The sequence below is a fragment of the Anabrus simplex genome, chromosome 5, assembly GCF_040414725.1.
Source record: "Anabrus simplex isolate iqAnaSimp1 chromosome 5, ASM4041472v1, whole genome shotgun sequence".
Classification (NCBI taxonomy): Eukaryota; Metazoa; Arthropoda; class Insecta; order Orthoptera; family Tettigoniidae; genus Anabrus; species Anabrus simplex.
This window is the reverse complement of record NC_090269.1, coordinates 377,123,572-377,135,298: the sequence shown is the minus strand read 5'-3', so window position 1 is coordinate 377,135,298 and position 11,727 is coordinate 377,123,572. Positions and strand designations below refer to the sequence as shown.

General features: G+C 40.7%; 1 non-coding gene across 1 annotated transcript; it reads left to right on the top strand.

Annotated features, from left to right (window-relative positions):
* The first annotated feature begins 9,971 nt into the window (after positions 1-9,971).
* TRNAL-AAG (transfer RNA leucine (anticodon AAG)) lies at positions 9,972-10,053 on the top strand. The gene has a single exon. It is a non-coding gene; the product is annotated as a tRNA-Leu (tRNA).
* Positions 10,054-11,727: the final 1,674 nt, after the last annotated feature.

Sequence of the window (11,727 nt, the reverse complement as noted above, 5' to 3'; positions counted from 1 at the left end):
GAGCCTCTCGGTTTCTAGATGGGCAAGCAATGATGACAAATTTGGATAATTTTTTCAAGTAAATAAATTCAAATACCTTGGAGAAATTATTCAACCTTCTGGATTAAATTGTGAAGCAAATAAGGAGAGAATTCTTAAATCACAGAAAGCATATCGAATCATTTGGAACACATACGAGTATAACAAAAAGTCATTATCTCGAGAAACAAAACTAAGACATTTTAATACAGTAATAAAACCTGAAGCAATACACGCATCGGTAACCTTAATGATTGGCGGCAGATCACTCACAGAAGATATAGAAAAGCAAGAAAAAAACGTTTTACGGAAACATTTCGGCCCATTCTACACAGAACCGCGCGAGTTGGCCGTGCGGTTGGGAGCGCGCAGTTGTGAGCTCGCATCCGTTAGATAGTGGGTTCGAACCCCACTGTCGGCAGCCTTGAAGACGGTTTTCCGTGGTTTCCCATTTTCACACCAGGCAAATACCGAGGCTGTACCTTAATTAAGGCCACGGCTGCTTCCTTCCCAGTCCTAGACCTTTTCTATCCCATCGTCGCCGTAAGACCTATCTGTGTCGGTGCGACGTAAAGCAAAAAAAAAAAAAAAGAAACATACCACATAGTCGAGCATCTCTTTTCCTTACTCTCAAGTCTTCCCAGCCCAAAGTTTGCAACGATTTCGTAACGCTAATCCTTTGTCTGAAATCACGCAGAACAAATCGTGCTGCTTCTTTTGAATCTTTTCCAGCTCTCGTATCAAGTAGTCCTGGTGTGAATCCCATACACTGGAACCATACTCTAATTGGGGTCTTACCAGATACTTTACACCCTTTGCTTTATATCCTTACTACAACTTCTAAATACGCTCATAACCATGTAAAGAGTTCTTTAACCTGTCTTAACAACCTCGTCAGTATGATTACTCCAATGAAATCATTCCTTATATAAACATCTAGGTACTTGCAGTGTTCTCCATGAGGTAGGTCCTACTATCGCCCCATAAGTTAAACAGTAATTAAAACTGAGAGGTATTTTCCTCTTGGTGAAACATACAACTTGACTTTTCATCTCATTCATTGTCATACCATTGTCCGCTGTCCATCTCACAACATTGTTTAAGTCCCATTGCAGTCGCTCACAATCCTGCAACTCATTTACTACTCTGTAATGCGCCCGTTCAGCGATAGAGCAAGAGACACCCCAGGGGTGCTCAATAAGTACTGGCATGAATGTCTATAGTATACACAAGTGGCAGGAAATAACGATAGGTTCGGCAATGAAAACGTCGATATCAATGGAAATTTAACATATAATTTATTCAACATAAAAGGAAGATTTTGCCATCCTGGCAAACTATGACGATGAATATGATCATTACGTTAATTTAAATTTACTGACCACGAACCTGCTACGTAGGCGTAGCAGGGGGAGAGGTGATACTTCCACGTGGCGCGTCCCAGGTGGCGGATAGGGGGTCCTAACCGGCTTGCCGGCGGACTTGAGGGAAATAAAATACCTCTCGCGGACCAAACACACTACCCCCTGTGGGTGGTGGACGCAGATGAAGAATACACCCACGGTATCCCCTGCCTGTCGTGAGAGGCGACTAAAAGGGGCGACCAAGGGATGATTGAATTAGAACCATGAAACTGCTTTTGATTCGTGCCATCACGCGGGGAACACCATAGGTTGCCTGTACTTGCGAGTAGTACCACTATATTAGGTACGAAATAGGTTTGTGATTAGTAGCTGTATAGAGCCTGGCCTGGTGGTTTTCCAGTACCCGTGCGTCGTACCCATGTGAGCAACACAGCGGGTCTGGGCATTGCCTGTGAGTTGTACCACTATATGAGCGACACCGTGGGTCTGCGTTGCCTGTGATTAGTACCCACTATGTGAGGAACATCACGGGGCTCGTGGGATCGGCACCCGTGCCTAGTAGTATACACCTAGGTGAGGAAACTCATCGGTTTGCGTTGGCTGTAAGTGGCGCCATTGTGTGCGAAACACCATAGGTTTGCGTTACCTGTGCGAAGTACAATACTTGTGAGTAGTACCATCTTGTGTGGAACACCGTGAGTCTTCGCTACTTTTGATTAGTACCCCAACATGACAAATACCATGGTTCTACTTTACTCGCGACATGTACCATTCTGTGGGGCTTTAGTCGTGGATTTTGCACCCAATAGACATCAAGCATCATTGTGTTTTATAAGTGATCCCTTGGTCAGTAATACTATTATTCACGATCTTTTTTTGTGTCTGATCCACTGTTTTTGTTTGTTTGTTTGTTTGTTTGTTTGTTTGTTTGTTTTTTGTTTTTTGCAGGGTTCATGTCCATCCTTTCATTCTTCATGACATTTTTTATTTTATTTTGGTCAGTGGATGAATTTGAATTTTTTGTTGTTTCATTTCGTACCATTAGGGCCGATGACCTCGATGTTAGGCCCCTTTAAACAACAAGCATCATCATCATCATCATCATCACTAAATTTACTAAGGCTTTTGAGGTAACATAAAAATATTCCGAACAAATAAGATGGTACAGGCAAATTATGTTATCCTAATCATTCTAACTGAATTGATTTGTACTAACAATTTCGTTTCTGGTAGATTTTAAGCAATTCTATTATTCGATGTCTTGAGAAACGAGGCTGTCGTGGTAAAATTCTCGAACAAATCTGAAAAATACATTGAATGATCGTAAGAAATTGGAATATAAAACTGTTATAGAAATATTTAACTATTCAAATAATTGAATGCATTGAAATGAAAGTTGAATTAAAATTACATAGTGGGAATTTACAAATTAATTTTCATTAGAATTTAATTTTATTTCAATATGCTTTCAAAGTAGTCGAAATTAAATCGAGACGTTATCTATATAACTGTTCCGAATGATTTTCAACTATTTCATTAAGTAATTAATTATTTAACGTTCCCTTCAAGTAAACTGAAATAAATAGCATTTCTTCCAACAACCAAAATTAATCAACAACGCTGGAATTCGGACAGCAACGTAGATCATAACCCTACACATGAGAACAGAAATGACCTGCCCACATGGCATAACACACATATCTCAAATAAATCACATTTCCAAATTTCTCCAACGACTACAAGTATACAACAATTCAACTGCTAAGAATACTGCACAGAAAAACTCTACAAGTCACGCTCACCAATCAGCCTTACTTCGAAGTGGTAATACAGATGATGATCACGAAATTTACACGTGGTCCTGTGATTATGAGTTGACTTCGCTTTAAATTGAACTAACACGTTGTAAATTACTAACATGGAAGAATATATGCCATAATCCTAATATTCCTCGGTAAATAGCCAACACTCGTAAATTTTGATAACTGTCAATAACTTCCCATCAGGATAATTTCATTCTCACAGTAACGAATTCCGGATTTAGGAGTACAACTGCAAGACTTATTATTATTATTATTATTATTATTATTATTATTATTATTATTATTATTATTATTATTATTATTATTATTATTATTATTATTATTATTAAAATACTCTGCTAATGCGACCACGATCACATATATATGAATACACTACTACTTATCAGCTCTGACCTTCAAATGTCAAATAATCATCTAATATCACAACGTCGCTAAACACATGTCAGAATTCAATTATCTGAAGACTATTATCACCTCCATTATCAATCAATAAATTCAAAAGTCCACTCAGAAGACTCACAATATCGATCAATGTAATTCATTACAGTATCTCACATAAAACACGTGGTCATAAATAACTAAATGTATCACACATGTAATAAACCTTAATTTGTCGAAATCGATATCGAAGATACAATCTAATATTCGTCGTCATATGCTTTTACTCAAGTACTCCAAAACTGAATGATTACCTGATTTCTGAATTAACATCCCGATGACACTAAGTTCAATAACCACGAGGCGTGAATGTAAGCTCCAAATATTACCGAAATATGAGATTCAGATTACACATGTCAGTTCACAAATATCATAATATTCTTTAAATGTTTAATGATGACCAAGATGGCACACGGATTCACAACTGTCATGAGTACGTAACACGTGGTTAGGGAAACCTGCAGTTCCATGCGACTAAATATCCAACTGAAAATCCACATTTCAACATATTTCATCTGAAGAGGTAATTAATAAGATAAATATGCGGAAATAAAGCCAACGATTAGCTACAAGACCACACCACAAGCGTAGGGGAGTAATATACAACCACACAGAACATATATTTAGTATAAGATGTAATCGACTTAAACTGCAAACTTCACGTTGAATGATGAGAAGTCGTCCTTAATTGACAAAGGTGGATGCCCCTGCATTTCTCCTCCGTTGGTGACGGTCTGATGATTTAGCAGCTCATAGTGGATTACGTGTTGAATACTGCGATGAAATCCATCCTTGCATTCCGATGACTGTAGAGGTCCTTTTCACGGCCGCAGTTCCTTGGTAATGCACTGAAACTTGTACAAGGCAATTAGGGTAGAAATAATCCTGGGCGCAGTTTCTTTCAATATTATGAAATGATACGTACGTTCTTACAAGTGTTTAATAACATTCGATGTTTGTTGGTTCAGTAACTTTATATTTACGTCGTGGAAGCAAGAACACTTCCATAAGCTCCAAACGGGCGTCGAACAGGTCGCTTCACTGTCCACCGCGAAGGTCTGAGTCGGAATGAGAGTTCGTAACGACGTCCTGAACGGAAGTGAGAGTTCGTAGCGACGTTCTGGTTCAAAATGAGAATGAGCACATGTATTGTTCCATTTAAGTAGAGCACATTCCAACACTTGCCGGAAGTGCAGGTTCAGTTCAGATACTGAATTCTTGTATTATCGTCTGATTCAATTAACACTGAATTCACTCATAAGTTGTCATAAAATTAGGCATACATTTTTTCTTAATGCTGTAATTTAGATATGACTTCATTGCCACTATGTGACCTAATTTCTTATTGGCACGTGCATTCGTAATTACGGTAGATAGTGCCGTTAACTTCTTCCGAGAATATGTTCCACATACCTTTCATTTATCAGGTGAGAGTCAGCTGTTAGGGTGTACGGTTTATTTATTTCCTTTTGTGCCGGACTGGTCTGCCTCCTCTCAAGTGATAACCTTTCACCGCACAAGTAATACAAATAAGACCTCGCTTGTCATGGTTATCACACACGTGTCACGCCGACAAAGATAGATGCCAGGTTGTACATTCGAATAAATCAATACTTTGTCGTCTCATAAGAAGCATACTGTCACAATACCGTATTCCTATCATCTGCAAATAGCCTTATGTGTCATTCCGGTTCTTTACTCATATCATTTATACACGCATGTCCATAAAAACCAGAACACTTCGAAACACTAGAGATAGGAAGTTCATATTCAGAAGATGTGTGCATTGGTGTGTTCTGAAGAAATGATTAGCATTAGAACCATGTCGGCCCTCAGGTTTAAGGTCCACATCAATATCGCGATCGACTGGTAATATGTGCCTGCTATTCTCGTTGTCGCTGCTATAGAGCAAAGGTAATGGATTAGTGTGACTTGAGCAGACGTGCAGGATGCCTCGCAGACGTATGCGAGAACCGTACCGTCAAATGAGTGAGTTTGAAAGAGGGTGCATTATTGGCATGAGGGAACGTTATGCATCCATCCGGGAAATTGCTGCTCTTGCGAGACGAAATGTGTCAGCAGTGCAACGAGTGTGTACAGAATGGTTCACAGAAGGCCGTAGAACACGATGAGATGGGTCTGGTCGCACCACCCAGACCATCCCTCGAGAAGATCGACACCTCATCCGAATGGCATTGCAGGATAGATCTGCGTCCTTCTCGGCTCTGGAGTAACAGTGGAATAGTGTAACACACCCTACACTATCAGGATTGACAGTCTGTCGCCGTTTATTACTGTCTGGGTTACCGGCGCGTGAATGACATCCTGCGACCTGTAGCCATTCCCTTTGTGCACGACACCCCAGACGCCATATTTCAGCAGGACAATGAGCGACCACATGCTGTTGCACGAACACGTGACTTCCTGAGTCACAGGATGTCATACTGTTGCTCAGGCCCGCCCGATCACCGGACTTGTCGTCAATCGAACATGTCTGGGAAATGTTCAAACGACGGGTGCTGCGCTGTGACTCAATTCCAACCACCAAAGATGAACTGTGGAACTAGGCGAATGCAGCAGGACGCCATTCACGCCATGTACGCTTCGATGCCATCACGCATGCAACAAGTTATCAGTGGCCATGGAGGACACAGTGCCTACTAGGCAACAGGACACGTGCTGAACCAAGGTCAATGAATGCTAATCGTTTCTGCAGAACGTACTAATCAACATGTCCTGTGAAGATGACCTTCCTTTCTCTAATCTTTCAAGGTGATCTGTTTTTATGAACATGAGTTCGTATATAAGAAAATACAAAGGTCCAGTAATACTGCACCGAAGGCTCCCCCTCCTAATCATTACAGGATTAGATAAGACATCGCCTACTCTAATTCTCTGAGTTCTGCTTTCTAGAAATTTAGCCACCTACTCAACCACCCTTTGGTCTAGTCCAATAGCCCTCATTTTCGTTACTAATCTCCCGTTATCTATCCAGTTAAATGTCTTGTATAGGTCAACAGCGATACAGTCAATTTTACCTTCTGTGTCTAAAATAGCTTCCTGGAATCCTACAAGCGGAGTTTCACGGGAATAACCTTACCTACATCCGGACTTCCTTCTATCAAAGCGGTTAGTAATTTCACAAACTTGCCTAATGTAATTAGGAAGAATGCTTTCCCTGTAATTACCCGCTTTATCAACCTTTCCCTTGTACACTGGGCTACTGTAGGAACTTTCCGTTCATTTCTTATCTCTGCTTCATGCAAAGAGTAATCAAATACGTATTTCAGATATGGCACTATATCCCATCCCATGCAAAATGTTTTCCTCATGTTCCTCACAAGCAAGGAGAACACAGGAAACACCAGACCGAAGTGAACAGAAAGGTAGCTGGCACACAGCCAGAAAAAGAATGTTTTCCGGGTCAAGAAGAAACAGAAGATCCACACAAAAAGTCAAAAAGAGCCCCATAACATCAAAATAAATAGGCCCAAACTAAGTAATAATAATTGTTAGGCCTATAGTTGTAAAATATGTTCATTTGTTTTGGTAACATATGTTTATTTGAGGGACTTTGAAAAATTGACTGTGGAAAAAGAAGAACAATTTGTGCAAAATCGTAAAATTTCTTATTTTATTTTCTGTATGTGAAAATATTTAGGGTTGTTTGATTACTCTGCTATTTCTCAAAATTCATTTGCTTATTGTGAAAAATGTTATTATGTAGAGAACTGTACTATTAGCATATGAATTTAAAGTAATAACTTTTGTGGCAGGGTGTAGCCGCACGTGTGTTTGCTGGTAAGATGATTATAGCGATTTCCTGTTGCATCAGAAAGGAAATTTCTGGAAGCCTTGTAAGGTTTTTGGTCATCAGTTTTCTCTGGGCCCTCATTGAACAAAATAAACCCCATCCTATTGGCGAATGTAAGAAATGCGGGTGCGCCAATTGGTTATTTCCCGATTTCACCACTTCAGGCTCGTGGCCACTTGGCCAGAGCCAAGCTTGTTCCGTCTGTCTTTCTTGTTGGACCGGCGAAGAAAGAAGTGGTCTCCTCCATCTGATGGGTCTCCCCGCCCTCCGGGTAACTTTAATTTCCTTTTGGCTTTTTTAAATTGTGTACTAATTATGTGAAATTCCATTCCCTTTTCTTTTGTTTTAATTGTGTAAAATATGTAAATTTTAATTTTCCCTTGGGTTTGGCTCTAGTAGTGGTGTTTCGTCTTAGCATACTCCCGTTCAGGATAAGCCCCTTATTCTGAAGTGTTTTTAGAAAAGATTGCTTCCTGAGCGGGCTCTGGGTTAAGACTTTAATTATTCACGCTCTTTCTTTCCTTCTTTATGTCTTAACACGTGATTTGTAATACGCGTATTCCTTCTTTTAAACGTATTTAGTTAAGTTATTTCTGTATAATATTTAAAACTCACCGCCGTGAATGTTGTTATCTTGGTATGATGCCTTTCTCGAAGTTTGCTGTGTTAACCTTAATTTGCGTCATTGATGCCTCGTTTGCAATGTTATTTTCCAGTTGTTATCATTTTAATAAACGTAATATTTAATGGGAGTCACCGTTAACTTCGTTTTCCCCGAAATGCAATATCTTCTCACGGCCCGGGTAGGGTCCCAACCATAGCCGACTACAGTTACAAGCCGGAGTCATGTAAGTTTGGCAACGTCCAGTGGAGGCCAAGGTGAAAGCGCGGGATCTATCCGTGTATGTTGATGTCTAGTGAACTTCGTCTTATTTTTCGTCTTATTTTTTCACGCATAGGTTCGAGTATATATAACAAGTTAAATGATAGAATAGGCTAAGCATATGTAGAGCAAATTATTGAAATAATGTGAAGGCTAAGCAGGGGTGAGTAGCTTGGACTGCAGAGCTGGCTTTCTAAGCACGTAATAGAACTCCTGAGGGACTAAATTCCGCACCTCGGCGTCTCCCAAAACCGTAAAAGTAGTTAGTGGGACGTAAAGCAAATAAAAGCAAATAGCATTATTATTATTATTTGCACTAAAAGGAAGAAGAGTTAAGCCCTACTCAAAAAGTTCCGTTTGGAACTGTGAAAGCAAGTTATTTACTGCCAAGAAAGTTTCAAAGTGATAACTTAGAAAGAAGGTTTAGTCAGTATGCCCTATCTGTACTTATAGCTTATTGGTTGTAATTACAATGTTACTGCACTTCAGTTCATATGAAGTGAGATGAAAATTAGGATTAAGTGTGTTCTAGGGTTGCGGTGGTGGTGGTGATGGTATGGAAAAGTGAGGTTTGGCTGTAGCCAATTAGAATGTCTGATTCCATCAAGACAGATGTTATTGGGCTCAATATGGAAGTAATAAACAAGTTAGACTCACTTTTATCATGCAATTTTTTTTGTTGGACATTTTGAGATGTTAGGGGTAAAATCCTGTACATTTCTGGGTACACACTAAGGGCAATATCCAGAAGGATAAGCTATGGCACTTGTTTGGGTCTCCTGAGGAGTAATGAAACAGGTGATTCGTATTTTGAAGAACTTCAGAGGTGGGTTAGTTGTGCCGTCACATTGTATTGTGTGTGTCTGCAGAACAGTGGTATGCGAAGACTACCGGGATTGTAAAAATTATGAAGAATCTCTATTCTCTCTAGCCTGAGCTGCTTTAGGAATGGATGACAATCAACAGTTCTGGTTTGAACGCCGTCATTTTGGGTGTGACAATAATGATGCGATAGATTGTTTATTGTCTACATTTTCCAATGTCGTGTTAAATAAGTGCTGAAAGCAGATGAAGAACATGAGTTATGTCAGTAGTCAGGATAAAAACACTAGGCGGAGGAAGCTGTCAACGCTCTACAATAATTGAGCTTATGAGTACTGTTCTTAAAGTGTTTTGCTTTTATTCATGTAAAATGTGTATTTCTAACTTCAGTGAATGCATTTACTGATGTGTGTGTTTCTTCGTACCATTTTACGAAGAGTGTGCATTTATCACAAACATGGTGTTGGTCTAAATGTAGTGAATATGGGTGAAGTTGTTCAAAATTTGATACGCCCCCTTTTATCTCGGCCTCCGCTTGACAGATAAACACCGCGTTGTCAAGCGCACCTTCCGGCTTTAACTGTAGATGGCTCTGGACCCAACCGCTTCCCATCTCCGTTCCTTTAGTTGGCTAATCTGGTAGTTATATTCTGACTTTTTGCAGTACTTATCATGCGTGAGTGTTCGATTTTTTTTGGTCTGGTCTGAAAGTCATTAGTTTCCTTTATAACATTTACTATTACCATTGTGTCTTAAATTTTGTGTACGCCCTCATCAGAAGGTGTTACATACCGGCTGCAAAACGGTGTGGTAGCGTGGCCGAGCGGTCTAAGGCGCTGGTTTAAGGCACCAGTCTCTTCGGAGGCGTGGGTTCGAATCCCATCGCTGCCAAGATTTTAAACCTGTGTTTGATATCTGTGTTAGTTGCTTGGGTTGCAACTCTCGTGAAATGAGGAATAACTGGACAACCTGGCCCTGGACAACCTGGCCTTAAAACAAGATAACATTCCACTCGTAATACGTTTTTCATTATGTAGCAGGTATGTAACACCTTCGCCGGCCCCGCGGTGTAGGGGTAGCGTGCCTGCCTCTTACCCGGAGGCCCCGGGTTCGATTCCCGGCCAGGTCAGGGATTTTTACCTGGACCTGAGGGCTGGTTCGAGGTCCACTCAGCCTACGTGATTAGAATTGAGGAGCTATCTGACGGTGAGATAGCGGCCCCGGTCTAGAAAGCCAAGAATAACGGCCGAGAGGATTCGTCGTGCTGACCACACGACACCTCGTAATCTGCAGGCCTTCGGGCTGAGCAGCGGTCGCTTGGTAGGCCAAGGCCCTTCAGGAGCTGTAGTGCCATGGGGTTTGGTTTTTTTTATGTAACACCTTCTGGTGAGGGCGTACACAAAAGTTAAGAAATAATAATAATAAAATAATAAAAATAAACAGTCCGCCTCTGTGGTGTAGTGGTTAGTGTGATTAGCTGCCACCCCCGGAGGCCCGGGTTCGATTCCCGGCTCTGCCACGAAATTTGAAAAGTGGTACGAGGGCTGGAACGGGGTCCACTCAGCCTCGGTAGGTCAACTGTGTAGAGGTGGGTTCGATTCCCACCTCAGCCATCCTGGAAGTGGTTTTCCGTGGTTTCCCACTTCTCCTCCATGCGAATGCCGGGATGGTACCTAACTTAAGGCCACGGCCGCTTCCTTCCCTCTTCCTTGCCTATCCCTTCCAATCTTCCAATCCCTCCACAAGGCCCCTGTTCAGCATAGCAGGTGAGGCCGCCTGGGCGAGGTACTGGTCATACTCCCCAGTTGTATCCCCGACCAAGAGTCTGAAGCTCCAGGACACTGCCCTTGAGGCGGTAGAGGTGGGATCCCTCGCTAAGTCCGAGGGAAAAACCGAACCTGGAGGGTAAACAGATGAATAATAATAATAATAATAATAATTAATAATAATAATAATAATAATTAATAATAATAATAATAATAATAATAATAATAATAATAATAATAATAAACGTCATAAAGGAAATTTCCGAATTTCTATCAGACCAGATCAAACAAAATCGAACACTCAGGCACGATGAGTACTGGAATACATCACATCAGAATATAACTACCAGGTTAGTCAATATGACAACTAAAGGAACGGAGATGGGAAGCGGTTGGGACCCTACCCGGGCCGTGAGAAGGTATTGCATTGCCGGGAAAACGAAATTAACGGCGACTCCCATTCAATATTACATTTACTAAAATGATAACATCTGGAAAATAACTACAAACGGGGCCATCAATAACGCATGTTAAGGTTAACACAGCAAATTTACAGAAAGGCATCATACCAAGATAACAACATTCAAGGCGGTGAGTTTTAAATATTATACAGAAATAACTTAACTAAATACGTTTAAAAGAAGGAATACAGTATTACAACCACATGTTAAGACATAAAGAAGGAAAGAAAGAGAGTTAATTAAAGTCTTAACCCAGAGCCCGCTCAGGAAGCAACCTTTTCTAAAAACACTTCAGAATAAGGGGCTTATCCTGAACGGGAGTATGCTAAGACGAAACA